We start from the raw sequence: 19,262 nt of genomic DNA on the forward strand, positions 1-19,262 counted from the left end.
TTCACTTAAGTATGTAGATAATACGTCCTCAGGTTCCGGGGTTAGGACGTGGACATCTTTGGAAGGCTGTCAGTCTGCCTCTCACACCTCGGACTCGGCTGCCAACTCTTGCTCCACTGCGCTGTCCTCTGCACACGTGATTCCATTAAACCATTTATCACATCGTTTCCTTCCGCTCTAACCCTTCCCATGGTTCCCGCGTCATGGTCCCAACACTCCTCGACACCACTACGGCTTCTATGAGCTCTATTAGTACTTTTGCTAATATTGAATAATCCTTTTATTTCTGGCATAGACCCTACTGCATTATGGGAACAGGATTGTATTCTATTTGCTTATATTTTATTTAGAATGTCTTCATCTATATTCACAAGTGAGATTGGTTTTTTGCTTTCTGTGTTCTCTTTGTTTGGTTTTGCTTTATAGAATAGATGGGAGGTTTTGCATCTTCGATAGCTCACAGAATTTAAATAGCAGAGAAATGAATCATTTATTCTTTAAAAATTTGAAAAAGTTTTAAGCCTTTAAATTTTTAAAAACTTTATCTGCGTCTCAAATCGATTAAGCATAACAAACATGAAGTAGTAATTCAAAAAAGTCTCAGAGAACAAGCTTTTAACAAATACATGTAACCTGTTGCCTTTTCCCAGGATTCTTCCCATTCTGTTTATCTGCTTATTCTAACCCAAATGAAATATAAAATCTCTGATTAAAGTGTTCCTTTATAACACACGTCTAGTCCTATCTTAGACTCTAACTCTTGAGGCGCTCACAACAGACATTTATTTCTCACAGTTCTGAGCAGCCCAAGATCAAGGCGCCAGCATGATTGATTTTTTTTCTCTTCCTAGCTTGTGGACCACCCACTGCCTTCCTGCCATGTCTTCACATGGCAGAGAGTGGGTTCTCTGGTCTCTTCTTGTAAGGACACTAATCCCATCATGAGGACCCCACTCTAATGATCTCATCTACACCCAATTATCTCTCAAAGGCCCCAGCTCCTAACACCTTCCTGCTGGGGATTAGAGTTTCGATATATGAATTTTGGGAAACACAATTCAGTCTATAGCAGACAGATGTCATTTTCCACTTGGGTCTAACAGGAGTCAAGTGTTGCCCCCACCCACGTCGTCTTTTATTTTAATTAAAAGCTATTCACTTGAGATTTGCTTACTGTTATTCAACTTAACTTTGCCTCAGCCAAGTTTTATAAACTGCTTCCACAAGAAAGACCTTCAAGAACTGCTCTCAGAAAGAGCTTGAGTCTACAGCCATGCTACCCTGAACGTGCTCGATCTCGTCTGATCTCGGAAGTTAAGCAGGGTCAGGCCTGGTTAGTACTTGGATGAGAGACCACCTAGGAAGACCAGGTGTTGTGGCCTGTATAGAATAGACCAAACCGAGTATGCTCTCAAAGGCTGGTTATTAGCCGGCGGCTGTCCTGTACAAAGCAGCAGCCCCAAAATGCCAAGATACAAGGTTTTTAAGCCCTAAATCCCATTCTTCATTCTATCTTAAACACAAAGGTCTATTTCTCTCCTGTTCACTACCTGTCAACCCACTAGTCAGGTGTGCAAGCGGGAAGTACAGAAGCAGAAAGCTTGTTGTTAGAATGTTATGTTCCCATGGGTGATTGCCTATGTTCCCATGGGCAATAGCCAATATTCTCATGGGCGATGGCCACACATTCATTTTCAGCTTATATACAATTGATTATTTTTCATGCCATGCAAGCAAGCAGGGTTATACAGGCTAAAATTGGCAGGTAGCGTATGAGCTCATTGTTACAAGTTTCATGAGTAACAGAATGCGGTTAGGAGTTCCAGAAACTAGGCCTAAGGTATAGACTTCCTTCATCCAGTTTCAGGTTTTAATTATCCTTTAACCTTTTCACATTTCAGCAGGCTGTCACACAGGTGCTGTAGGTGTTAAAAAAAAAATTGAAAAATAAAATAAAATAAAACATAGAAAGAGCTTGAATCCATTACAAGGAGGTCCCATGGCAAATATGTAACGATTTTAGAATGGAGATTTGAAGTTCACTCTGTATCTTAGAACAAGCCTTTGCTGCCCCAAAGAGTTGATGGGAGCCATTCTGAAACCGTAGACCGCCAACGAATCTTTGGGTCTTTGTTGAACGGCCAAACCACGTAACTGCCACCAGCACTGGGCTTTGTTGTGTTTCAGATTAAGGGAGACGTAGTTATACATGTTACTTCTTTGTTCTCCCAGTGTTTGCTAAGGAGTGGGGCGTCACCACTACGGTGTGAAGGGGGATGTTCCAGACCACCCTGCGAAGTGACCCTGAACTATGTCAGTGACACAACAGGACAGACGGTCTACACAGTGCTCCCAGCTGTTCAGAGTACCATGGACATTTATAGCAATGACCAGTGGCACCGGACTGCCCTGTCATGTAGCTCAATATTTTTCCTCTTTAAAGAAATCAGTCAGAGAAGTACCATGTCACAGGAGTGACAGGCTCACTAAAAGCCACAAGAGACCATTAGCTCCGTTAGATGACAATGGCAACCTGCATAAGACATGACCCCGGGCCCCAGGTGACATATAGGAAAACACAATAGGAATTTATCCAGGTGAGTATTTAGCCTACCATAGGCCTGGAACATAGTGTGGATTCAAAGAGCATCGGCTTTTTGTGTTACCATCGTTGTTATTATTAATATAAAGTTACTGTTAGAAGCATGAGAATGATGGCGAGAAACACATTCATATCCTCACTACTGATATTGTCACCATCTATCTTCCTCCGAGCCCTGTTGGGGACCAGAAGGCCTGACAATGAGCCAGCACTGGAGGGTGGTCTCCAGGGGCCGAAGCCAGGGACAGGTATTTACTCTCAGCTGTCGGGACCATAAAGAGTCGGAGCCAAGACCTGAAGAAGTGCCAAGAGACAGAGCCAGGGGACCCAGAGCCAAAAGCGAGATCCACACATGCTGGGGACAGGGTCGGGAGCCAGGTAGAACTCAGAGCAGAAAAGAAGCTAGTCTGGAGCAAATCAAGGAGGCTCCTGGGAGGTCGTCCCCAATGGTGCGGAATTGCCAGTTAGTTCAGCTTTGCAGGTCATGGGGCGTGGCTGCATGTATCAGACTTTAGCTTATGCCACGAAACCATCCAGGCAGCCCTCCCTGGATTAGGTAAATCAAAATTTTTGAGCGACGGGGCCATGGGCACTTGGCTGTATTTATTTTCATTTTTGTTTTAAACTCCCTGGGTAATTCCCATGGTGGAAGATCACTAGCTCTATACACTTCCCTCAGGAGGAATCCCTTTAGAAATGAAGGGTGTTCGTACATCGTCATTGTTACCTGGCCTGGGAACAGCAGAGAGAGTCTACGTTCCAATTTTATCATCCCTCCTCTCTGGGTTTCACGGAGCCTTCGATGAGATGCTTTCGGGCTGACTTTCAACATCAGCTGGCTGTACTTAGCGAGGCTTTCTCCTCTGCTGCCCAACAGATTGATGCTCAAGTATCAGAGTAGAAACCGTGAGTGAGGACGGGCTGGCTTTCCAGCAACCGGGGGTGAACACAACCAAACGAAGGCGTGTCATCTCCTCGGTGACCTGGTAAAGACCCGGGGCTTTTTCAGCTGAGATGAAAATTAACTCTGAAGTCAATACAGGTCCGGTGTGTTCATCGTGATGGAAGATCTGCTCACTAGCTTCATTTGGGGCTCGAATCTTTCCTGTCTGCCCGGCAAGTCCATCTGTTTGAGGTTTGTTAAGCTTCTCTACTGAATTTCAATCAAGAACCTTACGATGCCCACTCTGGTTTTTCCTCCTTTCTCTCGATAACTTGTTCTTCCTCCTTCCCCCTCCACGTGCGCTGAGAAACGCCATGTGGGCTTGATGTGAATTCCACATCCTCGGGTCTCTGCCTTGCTGTGTTAAGATCACGTGCAGCTACCTCTAGCCATAATTGCCATTATAATTAGATGCAATTATTTGCTAAGTGTGCTTATGGATTTGCCAGAGAGGTGTGATTAATTGCCATTAATCATATCTTAAAGCTTCCCATCATATTAAAGGGCCACTTAATTCCTTCCTTCTAAACTAATTAATCCACAAGCGGTACGTGCTTAATTGTCTCTGAATAATTATCAAGCTGGTCCAGTCTCTGCCAAGCTCGGCCCGACGGGGGCAGTCACCGGGGGTCCTCGGGCAGCAGCATCCGCCTGGATCCCTGTACGGGGAGCTGCCTCCCCTGGCATCTTCCTCTCGCTGCCTCCTGGCCAGTAGCTGAACCAAGGCCACTTTTCTGACGACATTTCTGAGCATTTTTGTCTGCTTCTTTTTTGAATGACTAGAGAAATGGAAGCAAGAAAACTCTCCCGCTCCTACAAAGCCAGTCTCTTTACCTCTAACTCAGCTCCTCACTGGGCTGCAGGGGGCGATCGAAGGAGGGTTAATGGTAAATGAATAAGTCTGGCAACCTGAGGAAGGCATGGTGCCCAGGGACTAAAGTCACCAGGGATGACGGTCCGAGTCACACCACCCAGCAAGCCACCTAGACCAGCAGAGGTGTTTGCTAAGGAGAAGGGAGACAGCGACTGTCAGTTGTGGCCTTAAGACCAGCCCTGTGATGAGGATTGTAGTTTGTTCCACTTACCTTTTCTCTTAGATGCTTCTGCCAAGAAAAGGGGCCTGCTGGCATCCTGGAGGAGCTGCTTCCAGCTCTTGAAAAGAGAAGCAGAGCCATGCACTGCGCCCGCTCATGAGCCGCCACGACCTACTTCGAGAACTGAAGGACGCGTTCGGCCTCTGCTTAGAGCACTGTGGCTGACGGCCCAACACTGGCCTTTCATGCAATACTGCTGTCTCCCAAGGTCACGCCCCTTGTCAGCGGCAGCCTGAACCCAACGACTGGTCCACATGGAAGTAGAGAGATCCAGCACGCTCCAAAGAGCCAGCCGAGGCCTGTGATGTGATGAGACCGCCTCACTGAGGCTCCCCGCTCCGCCGAGCCTGCCATCGAGCCCTTCCCAGAGACTGAGACGGTATTTGCCCTACATCTGCCTTATTCCTTTCCTTTTTCCGATTCAGCTCACTGGACTCCTCCAAAATCCCAGCAGCCACTATTATTAGGAAATCCAGGAGGGGCCAGTGCAAGAGGCAGGCAGGGCACCGAGAGCATCACACCACGTGGACCATCATGTACAGGACAAGAACCCGGCTAGGAGCCTGGGGTCCAGGAAGCCAGGGGTGGACTCAGTCACAGCGAGACGGAATTTCATTTCAGATTTTATTTTTCATAAGCAGCCTCACTGCTTAGGATCAGGCGAAGAATCTTCTGACAATAAAGACCTTAGGGACAAGGTCTTGCAATGCACGTGATAGCCTCGGCATCTGGCCAGTCCTTACTGTGGGGTCTAGTGAAAATAACACGGGCTTGGGACTAGAGTGATCAGTGTCTCACGTCCGGTTTCCCTGTCGCTATATGCATAACCCTGAACGAGCTACTGAACTTTGCTGGGCCTACTTTTCCCGTCTGTACAATAGAATGAGAAGAACTTTGCAGAGTTGGTGGGAGGATTAAATGAGATGATGTACGTAAAGCCCCCAGCACAGAGCCTGGTCTTCAACAGCTGATAGGCATTAGTAGTTTTCACATAATGGGTTTTTAAGCTTCTCAACATGATGAGTTATGACTAGTCTCTCCTAGCCGATTCATTTACCTCTCACGGTGCTATTTCTGAATAGGGAGACTGTTTCCACTCGGGGAGAACAAGATCTAAGTTTGGGGGCAGCTATATAGAGCAGGGAGCCATCTAATGAGTATGGCTTATTTTTATCCACCATTTCTGCATTTTAAACATCACGATTTTGATATAGGTCAGCTCTTCTGGTAAAGCGATATTCCTATTCACTTGCAAAAGACGAGTTATATAACACCTCTTGGCCCCACAGGACAGAAGGCAATCACTTACAGATGGACAGAGTCGGCAAAGCACAACTTAAAGATGTGTGAGTTCAGGAGACCAGAAGGCCGGGGCTGGGATGGACAGAAATGATGACATGGCCCGGACCAGGATCTTTGCTGAGACAGTGTCACTGTAGAAACAGTTTCCCTGGTTCACTTGTAATTCTTGAGTCATTTCTCCAGAGTCCATTGTAAGAAAGCAATGTCAGTAACGCAGGGAAATGCTTTACCTCCAGCGGAGGAAATGCTGGAAGAAACTATCAAAGGGATTAGAGAAATCGACGTTCAAGGCTGCCGTCGGGGAAGACCCACACCTCTGCCCAGCCATTCCGCATCATAGCCTTCAGGATTCTGTTGGCAATAGAATCCTGGGCTGGGAGGCCGACTGTGTGACCCAGTGTGTCCCCATGTCCCTGGACTACGTCTTTGGAAAAACTAGAAGATGGGCCTGGCCAAGGAACAGAGCGAAACGAGTGAGGAGACCAGACCCACTGAGCCCTCTGCTCAGTGAGTCTGAGGGGCCGGGGAGCCATGACTGGTACCTGGAAGGACACACCCACCGCAGCCACCCGGCCAGCGGCTCTGCCAGCTGCTCCGGCCTGTCCTCTCGAGCACACTGCACACGGACCTGGCACCTGGAAGGATCCAGGACGTGCGGGATTTTGGTTCTCTGCCACCCACCTTTTTTCTCCTCTCCCTTTCTCCATCCCTCCACCTTCCACTGCAGAAACGGCTCTGAGAAAAGAAGCCTGAAGCGAACTTTCCTCTCTGAAATCTCCTCCTGGACGTTTTACTGGTTAGTGCTCATCTGGTTGCAAAGTGGAAGGTCGTCCTTTGCCGAAGGTGGTCCCGCATCGAGAGAGAATAGGGGAGGGGCTCAGGTGCTCCAGAGGGCTCTAGTTGACCCTGACCCCCCTGAGGTCACAACCCCTGCTACCCACACATGGAAGGGACCCCTCTGCTGCCCTAGCAGCCCTTTCCCGCCTTCCCCACATCCGCGCGGGCATCACGTGGGGCCCTCGGGCAAAACCACCCATGACGACAGTAACGGTACCATCAACTGAGCGTCGTTATGCTAAGAACTTCTCAGCCAGCACTTTATTTAAACCAGCAGCACTCCTGTGAGAGTAGGTGTTATTGTTTTCCCATTTTACGGTTCAGGAAACCCAGGCTTGAAAAAGACGAGTGACTCACCTAAGTCACGTAGCGGGTCGGTGGCAGAGCTGAGACTCACCCTCAGCTGCAGCTGACCACGGAGCCCACGCTCTCACCCGCACTTAGCTCTGTGGCCCCAGGTGCCGGTTAACTGAGGGAGTTAAGTGCACGTGTCGGCTGTGGCGCCCGATCCCCCGAAAAGCTCTCTGTAACCTGCCTGCTCCCACCCCAGGGCCCCGTTCCCCGGCCGCACCTTGCCCACAGCTGCGTTGGTCCCGTTGTCTGTGTATCTGCTCGCCTCGGCAGAGTGAAGATCCTGTATGGCTCTTGAGAGCAGGGGCTACGTTTCACATGCTCAGAGCCTTGTGCCCTGTGTAGAACCTGGCCCAGAGTGGTGCTGAACCTAAAACCTTCTAGGCCTTTCTGGAGACCGAGTCGTGAGGGGTACGCAGCTGAGGACACAGGTGGGAAGTTAAAATGGAATCTTAACTCAGCTTGCTGGAGCCCACGGCCCAGAGGGGCACCTTCTTCTGATGCTCACAGAGATGCCCATGGCTAATTCAGCCATTCTGAACTGGGAATGGACAGTTTGATGACTGGACTCCACAGCGTACAGCCCGATACTTCCAGTTCAGTTTATTTTAGGCAATCCAGCTGAGTTTCATCAACTGGGATGTGTTATAAACTGAAGGCTTTCATCCTCCCGGCCAAATTCATATGTCGAAACCCCAATGTGATGGTGTCAGGAGGCGGGGCCTTTGGGAGGCGATTAGGGTTATGTGAGACCATGAGGCTGAGGCCCTCGTGAACGGGGTCCGTGCCCTTGTAAGAGTCACAAGAGAACCAGCCGCTCTCTGCTGTCTGCCATGTGAAGGCGCAGTGAGAAGTCAGCACGCTGCCACCTGGAAAGGGGCCTTCGTCAGAACTTAGCCACGCGGTCACCCTGATGTCAGACGTCCAGCCTCCAGAACTGTGGGAAATAAATGTCCGCTGTTTATAAACCACCCAGCCGACAGTACTTTGCTAGAACAGGCCGACCGACTGACAGGATGTAACCTGGGGTGCCTGGTTCGGCAAAACCCACTCAAAAAATTCTCAAGATAAAAGTTCGGAACAGCTCAAGCTCGTTCTCCACCAACTCGTCTGAGAACTTGAAGTCTCCACAAGGAGCTCGGGCTCCGAATTGTTTCATCTCCTCTGACAGCCCGAGTTTAGTTCCTTTCAATTATGTGCATGAAAAATAGCATTGAAGCTAGTAAACCCTCATCTCGGTGCAGTCTTACATTATTCAGAACCAGAGGAACGATCCTTTAAATAGAACCGTAGATTCATCCGTCTTTGCTGCCACATTCTCACCTTTAAAAATGAGAACCGACATTAACACCAACGGAGACTGATTTAAGTATTCCTATAATTTCTGATTAAATTAGCTAAAAATAAGTGTTATCGGTGATTCATGGGATTACTCATGCCAGCTAGGAGTGGCGCGTATCTTCTGGACACTGACATAAAATCCAGAGTCTCTCAACGTCATTTCAGCTGACGGTTTAGCCCAGGCACACGACACAGTCCCGGCCACAGGCTCTGGAGCCAAACTCACCGGCTGGGTCCCCAGCTCACCGCCGTGTGACCTCGCTCGCCTGACCTCAGCGTCCCCCCACCTGCTAATGTGGGCGTGTGATGGCTGCTCACCTAGAGGCTGTGGTGAGTGTTTGGTAGAACAACCCAGCAACATACCGAGCGTGGTACCGAGCACGAAGAAATGCTTAAGTGTCATTAAAACCACTCCTTTTTTTTTTTTCCAAAAAATCACTCCTGTTGGAGATTTTAAATTATTCCGGAGAGATTTGGCCCCTTAAAAAGTGAACTCTGTCAGCTAAAAGTCAGTCTGGTTAACTGTGAGAAACAGTGCCTGACAAGAGATTGTGACAGTTCACTAGTTTGAGTGTGAGGCAGACGGAGTGAAGTCAGTAGCCCCAGCCACTGCGCCAGGGGCTGCCTTCCCTGACTGGGATAACTGGGCAGAAGAATCGATCCATTTATCATACTGTCACCTTCTGTGTGCCCAGCGCTCAGGGCTTCCAGCCTCTCCCGGTTTTCTTCGCCCTGGTGGCCTCCGGGCCCGGTACGTGGCACAGTGGTTCCCGCTATGAGCAGGATTCTCTGTCCACCAGACCAAGGGGTCTTGAGCGAACTCCCTCTCAGCTCGACTCATCCCTGAGACTGAGGGGCATGGCGGTCACCTTGCGGGTCACGGCCCTTTATGGGTAGTGTTGGAGGAGGCACGCCTGAGCCTGGACCTTGTGTTAGCACTGGATGTCCTGGGCCACTTGGAATGCCCGGCCACCCGAGGACAATCCTGGAGGTCCCCGCATAGGCAGCGCCTGCACAGAAGTATCGGGCAATGTCAGGGTGGGCAGGAAGCCAAGAGCGCTGACCCCAACCTTCCAGGGGTGTTGTGGGCGTCCTTTCGGTCTCGTCAAACGCCTTCGGAGAAACCAGCGCTAGACGCCAGCATTCAGGATCATTTTTATTGCGCCCTTCAGTTTTCTCCAGTGTGAAGAATAGCAGTGCCTTCAGGCTGGGCACTCACAGCATAATCCCTTGTCACTCTGTGAGCAATCTCCGTATGGCCCTTGTCCTTCATCCTTTGTCCTTCCGGGCTACAGGAGTCAGGCTCCTCTTCTGGGTCAAATTCTCATCCTTAGAACCCAGGAGGGGGCGTGGGCTGCAGGGTCAGAGCCCACGAGGCGCTAACCCGGCCTAGTCCAAACCCGAGGGTCCATCACGGCATCCAGTTCAGGTCTCAACTTTCGCGGGGCGTGTGAAGGTTAGAGGCGGCAGAAAATGTCCGACTCAGGGCAAAACCGAATGAGAGCGACGGGACTTTCTCCAGAGCAGCCACCCCCACTCTCCAGGGCTCTTTGAAGCAGTCCTCTCTCTACAAGCCCCCTGAACATCTGCTCTTGGCAGAGCCCTGCCCCCATGACACCTCCTCCGAGAAGTCTTCCCAGCCCCTCAGCTCCTTCTATAAATCCTGGCGCTCCCAGAGATTATACCATGAAGTTTCCAACGTAATGACTGTCTTGTTTTGTTTCTTGATTGTTTCATGTTAATTTTATTTTCTCAATGACGTTTCAAGATCTTTTAGGAACAAAAAGCTCGTCTCACTTGTCTTACTCTCTTTTCTTCTTTTTTTAAACCTTCAGAGCATCTATCAGGGTTCCAGGAGCTAAAATACACTCAGTAAACACAATCAGAGGATGGTGAACAAATTCTGAAAACACCACCGCCCAGCATGACACCTCACACTCCAGATCTCAATGAGTGTTTATTGAAGGAATGAAGGAAAGAACACTCCCCACTCTCAGAAATGGATTCTGCTCATCTACATTCCTCTGTTCACCAGCTTGGTAAATAAGAATTCACCAGCAACAGAATAAAAATATTTAAAAAGGGAACGAGACAAAAAATAATAAAGTGGGGTGAAGGGCTTGGTATTTAAATGGGTTCTTTACATTATATGGGGACATCTTGGCTCCTGATTCGTTCATTTAATTAGCAGAGGGAGCTGGATGTATATTTGAAATACACATCTACCCTAGGCCTTTCCTCTAGAATGTTTACGTGTGTCACCTTTCAAAAACACCCTGCGTCTGCAGTGGCTGTAAGGCAAGCCCCAAGATTGCACAATGTCATATATAAAAACAGTAGCGTACGTTTACACTGCTGAGAGAAAATCATTCTGGGAGAAAACCTTTCACAATACTCAATGCTTTCAGCGGCTGCCCGCACGCTATTCCAGATCTCTATTTACTAATGATGGCAATTAAGGCGAAGTCTGAGGCTTAACAAAGTGATTGCTTACTCTAGCAGATATGCTCATCAATTTTCCTGCCGCACTTCATTTTTCCATCTAGCTCAGTGCGTTGTTCCCAGAGCATCGGATGAAGCAGCCCCTGTCCCATAAAATCCATCTTCCCGGCCACATAGGAAAACCCGACTGGCAGTGACCAGTAAGATTCTGCCAAGAGAAACGTGAAGAGAATGGCACAGAATCTCTAGCCAATGAACCTTCAACGTCACTTATTCTCAGCCTCCTCGCTTGTGAAACAGGCCTGTGAGTTTGGAATCAAATGTAATCGCTTATGCAAAGCGCTTACCGTGGTGTACGGCATATAACCGCTTAAGGAATGTTAGCCATGGCCATGATGATAATATACTGTGAAATATATTGTCGAAAACTACGTCGTCGTTATCGTTGTTGATGCTGAACTGCAAAGTATGCGGAGTTGGAGTCTCAGGTGACCAAATTAGGCCCTGATCACTAGAGAAAGGAAAGAACGAGAAAGCGTCAGGGATGGAAGGGACCCGAGGTCCTGGCTCCCCAGTTCTGGTTCTGCTGGCTTCTTGCTCTCGGATGTTCGCAAAACGGAATCCGGTGCCTTAGGTACCTGCCCCACGGCGGCCAGTCTCCCAAATGGCCCTCAGTGATTCTCACCACTGGCAGCCAAGCCCATGTAGGGTTCCTCCCACCTTTGAGGCTAGGTCATAAAATACACTGTGATTTCTCCCTCTCCTCTCGATCTCTCTGGTGGGACCCGTACCATGCGAGAGGCCACAGGAGGAGATATCTGGGAAGCAGATCTCCCACCCCAGCCATGACCGCCGGCCTGGCCAACGTCTGGGCTGCAACCTCAAGACAGCCCCTTGAGCCAGAAGACTCAGCGAAGCCACTCCCAGATGGCTGGTCCACAGAAAGTCTGAAGCGATAACTATTTGTTGTCTTATGCCATTAAGTTTTCGGGTAATTTGTTACACAGTGAGATAACAAATATGCGGCTCTTGGCCAAAATTTGATGGAATGCATTTTTGTGTCTTGCAGTGCATGATCGCAGGCCAAGATACTTACTTTCAAAACATTAGCTTAAGAACTAGAAATGCAAACAAAACTGTAATCATGGAAGTTTTAAATTTTCTTTTTCTGAGGTGTCTAGAAGCTGACCCTAGTTTTAAGGTATAATGCTTACCTCCCTATGTATCTGTCTGACAGTGCCCATCACATACCCATCTACCGATGCCATGCCTTAAGGCTGGGGTTTCAAGATAGAAGATTCATAGACAAATAATACATAGGAGTGGGGTTGGAGGGAATCACTTTTCTTTCTAGAACTCCTTTTGAGAATGTTTCTTCAGGACACTTTTTCGACCAACTACTTGGAGTAAATGTTGAGCCTCCAGGGCACGATTCATTCAGTCTGAGACTGCGGGGTGGGGTATCTGTTTGGGTGGGCAGGCTTGGGAGCCACGTTGTTTTGTGTTTCTTCAGAAGAAACACAAAATAGTGAGGGATGGGGAGAGGAAAAATCAAAGACTCCTTGATATGACTGTAAAATTACTAAACTCACAAAATAATTGAGGCATGTGAATCGGAGAGGTGAGACCAGCGATGGGGCAAGACTTTGTGTTCGTGCCGATGTACGAGAATAAGGACTGCCCAGACAGCCCAGCAGCACAGAGGCCGAGAGGAGGCATAAACAGACATTGTGGGGAGGGCTTTTAGAGTTTCATAGGCCTGTAATAGTGCAGGTTGAGGCTCCGTTGACTCTCTGAGAGCCACTGAGTCCCAGTGGAGCATCTGGATGGATGGATGGATGGATGGATGGATGGATGGATGGATGGGTGGATGGATGGATGGATGAAGGTAGACACGTAGACAGGTGTGAGCTCCTTGAGGGCTGAGAGCAGCAGCTTCATCCTATCCATCTTTGTACATTCGACGTGGTGCATGGCAGAGATTTTATAAACTTTTATGGTATAAATGAAAAAAATGAGTGAATGGGTGAAAGAATTATATGCAAATGAAAAACAGATGAATTAACTTGCAAGTATTAGTCATCTAATATATGGCCTCTACCTATCCAGTCACCGTTACGTTCGTCCTGAAATATGAGTTTATGTCGTAAGCTTACACATACTTCAGGGTTGCAGGAGATAATCCATCAGCTTAAGTATACTTACCATAAAGCAATGCTTTGCTGCTTACAAAAGACATAATATTTCTTTCTGGTCCCCCAGATAAACATTTACGTTCTGTCTTCTCTTTCGGCCATGTGTCCGGTGGCAGTGGAGTGGGAGAGATTGCAGGATAGATGTAATCAGCTTGTGCAGCAATATATATATGGCCTGAGCAAATCAGGAGCTACTACAAACGAGTTTGCTTGTGCTGATCAATGCCTTTGGATTCTCTTTCTCCGGTTTCTCTGGGATTCTGGAACTGAACATGTGATTTTTCTCTGCACGTTTGAATTGCTCGTCCTTGGACAGATGTGAGAGCCCCAGCCTGTGAAGTTCTAAGTCAGGCACAAAGCCTCTGCCAGCTCCGCAAACGTCCACACGCAGCTCTGTTGGTCTGCCCGGGTCTGCTGGCCACCGCAGATTAACTCAGATTAGTACTTTTTTTATTAATCACACAGAAAGGAGACCATTCCAATATCAGCTGTCATCTCCGGGGTAGTCCTGGTAGTTCTCACTTTGTCAGACCTTGAAATCCTCCCACGTGCCATGCTATAGTTCTGAGTTCATCTGAATTTATGAATTATTTGCAGAGATAATGAAACCTACCAGATTACCTTCCGACTTCATTCTAAATGAAATTAACTGGCAGGGAGACCGTAATGGCTATGGGAAGACTCCCAGGTCCTTAAAATAGCAGCCTGATTTCCTCTCTCCTTTACCCACGCTGCCATTCCTTCACGATCCTTTCCAATTAGCCTGCTACCTCCTTTTCCTCCTTATTGGAGAATTAGACGGGCAGGAGACTGTGTGCGTGTGTGTGTGTGTGCGCGCGCGTGTGTTTTCCTCTCTCCTTTACCCACGCTGCCATTCCTTCACGATCCTTTCCAATTAGCCTGCTACCTCCTTTTCCTCCCTATTGGAGAATTAGACGGGCAGGAGACTGTGTGTGTGTGTGTGTGTGCGCGCGCGTGTGTTTGTGCACGCGTGTGTGTGCACGCATGTGTGTGCGCGTGTGTGTGTGTGCACACACACACACATACATCTGCTGATTCTCATTCAAAGGCAACAGTATTCCTCATCTTCCTGATCAACATCTGCCCACCCCCCAACACCCCCTTACTGCTAGTGAGGGTCTGGACGGCAATTCTCAAAGAGGAAAATTAAACAGAAAGAAATTACAGATAGTACTATTCTTTTTTCTTTTCTCCTTTCATTGCCTGGAAGGGGATTTATAAATGTATAGCTCTAGCCTAGAATGTTCTCCTCATCCCCCTGTATCCCACTACCTTTTAAATATCTCACATCGATGGCCAATCGATATTCAAAGTCAACTTATCTGTGGCGAGGACCGTGACACATTCATCAAAACCCACCTAGACGACATTCCCCAGCCTTCCGTGGGGGAGGGGTGGTGTACAGCTGAGTTCTAAGCAAAGGACAGTGAGGAGTAATATGTGTCAGTCCCAAGCCCGATCCCATCAAAACCCTGTCACGTGATCCTGCTTGAGTTTCCCCATCCGTTGACTGAATGGAGAGATCCTAAAGGCCTCGTGGAGCCACAAGATGGAAGGAGCCTGGGTCTCCCAGGAAGGTCCAAAAGTGGCTCGCGGGAGCTAGGAGGGGTGGCCGACGTTGGCTTTCACTGTGGTTGGGGGTAGGACAAGGGTGAGGGTCCCCACACGTAGGCCAGGTTTTGTGTGGCTGCATCGTCTCACTGGTGTCAAGGAAGGGAACATGCAGACTTTCTTATCCACTCGTCTGGCTGCATCGTCCCACTGGTGTCTGCATCGTCCCACTGGTGTCAAGGAAGGGAACGTGCGGACTTTCTTATCCACTCGTCCAGATGTGGAGAAGAAGGGGGCGGGGTAGTGATGAGGCTTGAAAAGCCGTCAGCCATCAAACAGCGACCACGGGGTCAGACTCCATCACGCCAGAGCTGGAATCCCCTTCTCCTTTGCAATGTCCGAACTGAGCACGTCGTCTTCCATGACCCAGCTCACTCCTGCCTTCTCCTGCTTCTCTGGGGACCAGACTGACCAACGCCCCCAAACTGGATATGAGCGAAGGGAAACCTTATGGACGTGACCGGAGTTAAAGTCCACTCGCTCCCTTCGCAGCTCCCCCTCCCCGCCCCCCCGGCTTAGAGAATTTCCAAGGGCTCGTGGGACGAGTGGGAGCCACCCAAACCCTGTTCCTGCGGGAAGCACTGTGCAAAGCTGAGCCAGCGACCGACTTCAGACACCCGCACAGAACCTGAGGGACCGCGGTGGACACCCCGTCTCTTACTGCCCCGCAGCGGCTTCCGTGAGCCCCGTTGTCCCGAGCCAAGAATTATTGAAAGGTTTCCTAGACGGTCACGGAACAGAAGGCGATGGACTTAGTTAGTGTCGGTCGCTCCGTGACTCTGGAGAGCCAGCCAGTCGTCTTTGCTCCTTTGAGCCTAGGAGTCCCACGTGTTAGTGATTCCGGCGAGAATGACCCAGAGAGGATTTTGGCGAACGACAATTTGCAGACGCCCTGAACGTGACTTTGCCTGTTTTCCTGCCACCGAACCGAGATGTTTCCAGGACGCGGGCTGCACGAGGCCCCCACATGCTTTAACTTTCTTTCCTCCTATGTTCCTTCCAGAAACGTGATCCCTGCTGACCACAGTTCTCTCTGCTCCCCGCTGATCCTCAAAGCGATCCAAAATTCACCTTCATTTAACAGATATTGATCGTGGCCTTTTAAGGACTAAACCCAGTTCGGGGGCTAGCTAAATAAAAACCTGTTCCCAAAGAGTTTACAACCCTTGGCAACCTGAACTCAGCCCTTCCGATTTATGTCTGCGGTCGAATCACGTGGACGTGTCATCGGCATGGCTGGCCAGTTTGGAGCCAGCTTTTTCGCCCTACTTCTGATACTTAGTGCCACACGTGAAACCCGTCCCATGCTATGTACTCGTCTCTCAGTCAGCCATTGACGCCAGAGAGCTCGGTCCGCCCCCTGGGTCTCCCCTGCCACATTTCACAGACAGTGCCACAAACCAGCACCTCCATTGCGTCTCAAGACGAGAGGTCCCACCGTTGAGGAAGCCTGCAGATGTGCTCGGTCCCGCGGTCCCCACTGGTATTTGACCACCGAACATTCCTTTCACCTGCCACCTCTCCAGGACCCTCACTGGGAAGCAGCTGCTCCAACACCATGTGAAGAGAAGGGAGGGGGGGAGCTGCTCTAGCCCCGCCCCTGCCCTCTGCCCTCTGCCCTCTGCCCTCTCAGAGCCTCTGAGTCTTTGAAGACAGTCTTCTCGACACTTCTCCCCAGTCCTGTGAAGTGGTCTAGAGTGTGCCCTGCTCCGGGCACACTCGAATTTCTCACCCTCTGAAGGAAAGCGGCCTCAGACCGAACACCGGCCCTCGGGGAGAGCCCATGGGGGCTGGGGCCACTAGGGCCGTCTGCTAGCACTTCATCCTAGGACACGGCTCAGGTTTTTGACCGCACTGTTGGCTCAGCCTCAACCAGACTCATCGCCCACATCTGGCCACCACTTACCCTACACTCAGCCCTCTAGATTTTGCTGCTGACTTTTCAAGCCCAAGCTCGAGACCTTCCATTTATGCCTCTGACATTTCCTTTGGCACCCCTGGGCTTGTGAGATAAGTTGTTAAGTCTCCTGTTTCTGTCCTGATTTAATCATCTTAGGCTTTGCATCATCCCATGCGAAAGTCACTAATAATAGATACGGAACAGGACAGGGTTGAAAACAAAGCCCATGGCACCCCATTGGGAACTACCTTCCACGTACTAGGCTGATGCCAACCCATGAATCAGCATCCAACTGATGTTAACCGTTTGGGTCTTGTGGGCTGGGCTTCCCCAAACTGTGAGGTTGCAAGGAACCCCGTGACAGGGGCCCCCAGTAACCCAGAGCTAGGTGGCCTGTGTCTGAAATGGAGAGTGACCATCTTATTTTTACGCAGAAGCAGTGACTGCTGGAGCTGTGTCCTTCCTGCTACACTTCCCACCGCACCCATAATCCTGTCAGGTAGGCACTCGATCTTGAGGGGCGGCAGTTTAACCCAATCAGGAAATTTTAAGGACCAGGTGCCCAGGGTGCAGGGTTCTGAGCACCCCTTAGGGATCTGGCCCATCTGCCAGGCATTCGGTTATGCTGTGGTCTCCGTCTCCAGCGCGTTCTCTGTACCTTGTAGGATCTCGGAAGTTATCTGGGCAGCAAACTTACTCTCAGTTCAGCTATGGGAACATAAGGACATCACAAGACCTGTCCGACGATGCTATCGACCAACTAAATTTCCCCCGAAGCCCGTGGTGCTGTCCAGCTGTTCTCATCACTACACTCAAAACAGACTGTCTGGGTTTGGAGTCCTGATTGACACGCTTCATTATAATTTAATGTGGAGCCTGCTGTTTAACCGACTTCTCATTTTCTCTACCTCCCCTGCTCTAAAATATCAGAAACGTGTTTCTACTAGAAAGGTGATATTTTCTAATGGGCCAAGCATTTCTGAAAAGGCCAGGGTTTCCTGCTCAGACCCCAGTTCTGGGTTGGAACAGAAACGCTGCGGTGGCGTTTGAGCCTCTCTGCCGGCTGGCGGGAAGCTCCGCTCCAGGAAACAGAACTTCCTCAGGCTGTTGCTCTCTACATCGGAAGGTGTGTGTCTGGCCCCTGAGGTCTCTGGGGGCCCAGGGAGCAGGCTGGCCTGCCTGGAGGAGAGAAGGCACGTAGAGGAAGAGCCACCACAGGCTGGTAGAAAGGGGGACACCTGTGTGGTGATTGGCAAAGCCTCAGAGAAAGGACGAGCAGACGAAGGAGCAATGGCTGCTTAGCTTATATTGTCTGCAAAGCCAAGCCCTGGGCACTTGGCAGATATTATCTCATTTATCACTAAGACCACCTCAGGAGATGGGTTCACACCAACATTCGGATGAGAGACATGGACCCAGCTACCTGAGGATCTTGGAAGCCTCCTGAGAAGGGACCCGCCCTCCAGGATGAATGATGGTGCCCAAGTTAAGTCCAGGGCAGTGGGGCTTGGGTCAAAATATAAAAGTATTTTCATGCTCAGCAGAGTAGCTTTCATTTATATTACCTCCATGCCCAAGTCCTTGACATAAGACTTAAAAGGCTATTTTCCTATTATCTCTAGGGGACAAAAAGATCCTAAGTGACAGTACCACTGGCGTCACTGCTGTGGGGTGGGTGGCAGGTCTGGCCATGAAGGCAGTGGCACCTTCAGGGTTTTAAACATTGGGTTCTGGCGCCTACGCCCTCAGAGGTATTGGCCGCTCCGCTCCGGTCACTGGCTCCTGCAGTGTGGCCATACGGTGTGCCAGGGCTGGGAACAGTATGTACTAATAAACGTGAACACTCAGTACTAGCGAATGGTTAACAACCAGCTCTGGGGTGGGAGGTGGAGGGAGTGAGGGAGAAGCGACCTAATCTGTAGCATTTGCCGATTTCTGTGGTGTAAATTCTCCCACATGGACAACTTCAAGCTACGAACGGTCCATCACTGAGCACAAAGATGAGAAGAGCTGCATGCTGTGTATTTCCCCCATGGACACGCTAGACATAACCTCGAGAACTCAGATGATAGTAAAATGTAGTAAAATAATCAGGGGGTGATACATTTTGACTATATATAACCTTTGTTTTTAACATAATTTATTTCATTGTAAGCTTACATAACCATTTTTAATAATGACTGTGTGTAACAACCACTTAGCAAAATCCCTTAAAAATTTTAACAATGGGCTCTCATAAGCCTGAACGAGCCAGCTCTAGAGCATCACTATCTGGGAAGGAAGGAAATGTGGGCATCACGTGGTATCCTCGAGGTCCAGTTCATAGAACAGGAAGATACTCCTGGGGCATCTAGAGCTCTTTGGGCAGAATCTAACAGGAGCAAAATGATTATAGAGAGGGTGCGGACAAAGCCTGGAAGATAGTATTTTGTGGCTGTGTTGATCCTGCTTCTATTACTGGATCCCTGGCAGCCATCGAAATCCAGTGCGAGGTGTCAGCACTCAGGCCTTCTCTCTCTACAAATGCAGTTGTCTGACATACTTCCAGCACACGCAGAGCTCCTGGCAACAGGACACTCGGCTCCCCGTTCTCGGCACGAAGCTAAGACATGTCCCCATCTTT

At 49.4% G+C, this 19,262-nt stretch overlaps 1 pseudogene; it reads left to right on the forward strand.

The window, feature by feature from the left end:
• Window positions 1-1,263: 1,263 nt before the first annotated feature.
• LOC112483275 lies at window positions 1,264-1,382 on the forward strand (annotated as a pseudogene).
• Window positions 1,383-19,262: the final 17,880 nt, after the last annotated feature.

Source organism: Pteropus alecto, unplaced genomic scaffold, assembly GCF_000325575.1.
Source record: "Pteropus alecto unplaced genomic scaffold, ASM32557v1 scaffold65, whole genome shotgun sequence".
In the NCBI taxonomy this organism is placed as follows: Eukaryota; Metazoa; Chordata; class Mammalia; order Chiroptera; family Pteropodidae; genus Pteropus; species Pteropus alecto.